Source organism: Haplochromis burtoni, unplaced genomic scaffold (assembly GCF_018398535.1).
Source record: "Haplochromis burtoni strain Fernald_Lab_line unplaced genomic scaffold, NCSU_Asbu1 Contig_64, whole genome shotgun sequence".
Classification (NCBI taxonomy): domain Eukaryota; kingdom Metazoa; phylum Chordata; class Actinopteri; order Cichliformes; family Cichlidae; genus Haplochromis; species Haplochromis burtoni.
The window spans coordinates 2,465,320-2,467,721 of NW_024582425.1; positions in this window are offsets into that span (position 1 = coordinate 2,465,320).

Here is a 2,402-nt window from a genome sequence, read left to right on the forward strand (position 1 = left end):
TTCAACACTCTGCAGCCTCATATCCTGACCACTAAACTTTCCACCCGATTTTACCTGGATGATCAGCTAATCCTGTGGATATTGGACTTTTTGACCAACAGGACTCAGAAAGTTCGGGTCAACAAGTCTCTTTCCGGTTTCCATTCCACCTCCACTGGCTCCCCCCCAGGGCTGTGTGCTCTCCCCCCTGCTCTTCATCCTTTACACCGATGACTGCAGATCCACACAGCCCAACTGTCACCAGGTTAAATATGCTGACGACACAGTTCTGCTGTCACCGCTGTCAGGCCTCTTACAACACCATGGGCCCGCTCTGCAGGAGTTTGTAGAGTGGTGTAACAGCTCCAAACTTGAATTGAATGTGAGTAAAACCAAAGAGATGGTGACCTTCTCCAGTAGACAGAGGGATCTGGTTGCTTCAGTCACCACCACCATCAACAGGAAGCCAGTGGAGGTAGTTGAGGAGTACAAATACCTGGGAACCATCTTTGACAACCTCCTGAAATTCTCTGCCAACACAGACGAGATTCTCAGGGGGTACCACCAACTGCTATACCTCCTTAGGAAACTCAACTCCTTTGGAGTCAGCACATCCATCTTTTTACTATGCCTTCCTGGAAAGCATCATGACTTTCTCCATCACCTGCTGGTTCACTCCCTCAGCCTTCAGAACAGGAAGAGACTGCAGCACACTGCATCAGTGTCCTTTTTAGTTCAAATGCAGCTGAGAATAGGTGAGTCTTCAACCTGGATTTAAATAAACTGAGTGTTTCTGGAACTATACTATACTAACTAACTATATACTAACTATACTGGAAATGATGGTACTTTTGGCTTGACCAAAAGGACCAAAGCTTTTTTTTTTTCATTATTTTCTGGGATCTGAAAGGAAGTAGGGCCCCGAGTCTAAATTTACTTAAGGCCCCATAGTACTTTGGACCGGCCCTGGATGAGGTAATCTGCTGACCCGGGCGGTCCTCTCAGCGTTCTCTCAAAAACTGGCCCTGTTCGGGACAAAGCTGAAAGCAGCGTCTTATATGCTCTGAAAGACCCCACATAGAACAAGAAAGCTAAGCAGCATGGTTGCTGCTATGAACTGTTCCGCGGGCAGGTCTTCTTAGTTACCAAAGCCATTGATGACGTCTGTTCATCTCCTCCTGAACAACCTGACAGAGTGAGTCAGGCCGCGTGACTACCGCAGCTCCCGCACCGCGACTCAACAGGGCCATTTTCTAGAAATGTCTGAGCACACCTGCTTTCACGTGGTTCCTAAAATGCCCCCGATTAAACGGTCAGGTCGCTGGTACCGGGACATTCCGGTCAAATTACCCGGAACGCAGATAGCGACTCAGAACGTAAAAGGATAAAAGGGCGCGGTTTCCCGCCGCCTTGACTGGAAGACGGGTTGAAAACTTAAATTAACGTGCACAAACACGCTGCGAAAAGTGAGCCACCATGACAAACGCTTTCTTCAGAACATGTTATAAAAGAACGGTGTGGATAAAGACAGCTAATGTAAGAATTGGTCACTTACCTGAAAACGTTACCAAGTCTGCAGTGGATGTGTGTCTGTCTCGTTCAACGTGCAGAAAATCTCCCATGAGGCCATGCTCCTCGCGCGCGGTACATGCCAAAGGTCATTAGTCTTACTCAAAGTTTTAAGTTAGTATTGGGGGACAAAATTATATTGATTTTGAACCATTAATAATTAAAGTTAAAGACAATGATAAGTATGAATACCAGTGTCTCAGTTATTTTGAGTACTTTCTATGAGATATATTGAGTAGATTTAAATAATGCACCCTGTGTTTCAAATACAGAATTTTTTCTTTTAAATAAACTTGAACAAAAGAGCTCAGTTCAACTCAAAAACTGGTGTTGAAAATTTAAGCATTCTTTTCAGTATTTTCAACTCAAGATAACACTTTTGTGATTTTCAAAGATTTAATCAAGGTCATCTAACTTAGAATTATAATGATATTTACTAAGCCCCTGAATAATTTTTTAGGGTGCGTAGTGATTATAGGTGAAGGGTAAAATTCGTTCGTTTGTGCTGTGTGTGTGTGTGTTGTTGTGTGTGTGTGTGGTTGTGTGGGTGTGTTGTGTGTTACTGTGATGCAGTAAGTTAGCAGGCTCTCAATGGAGAGCGGTAGAAGGTCAGCAGCAGGTTGGAGTTCAGCTTGTACTTCCTGAGGACCTCAGGAAGTGCAGCCGCTGTTGGGCTTTCATAAACAACATGATGAACCACCTAGATAATTATTTCACAAGAAATCATGGAAGTTGTAAGGAGTTGTAAGCTCTAAGGTTAGCACAGTTTATTTGGGACGGTCACGAGAAAGCCTCACAGTGTCATCAAGGGTGTGTCACAAGTTAACTTTAAACTTTCCACTTATTTGCATCAC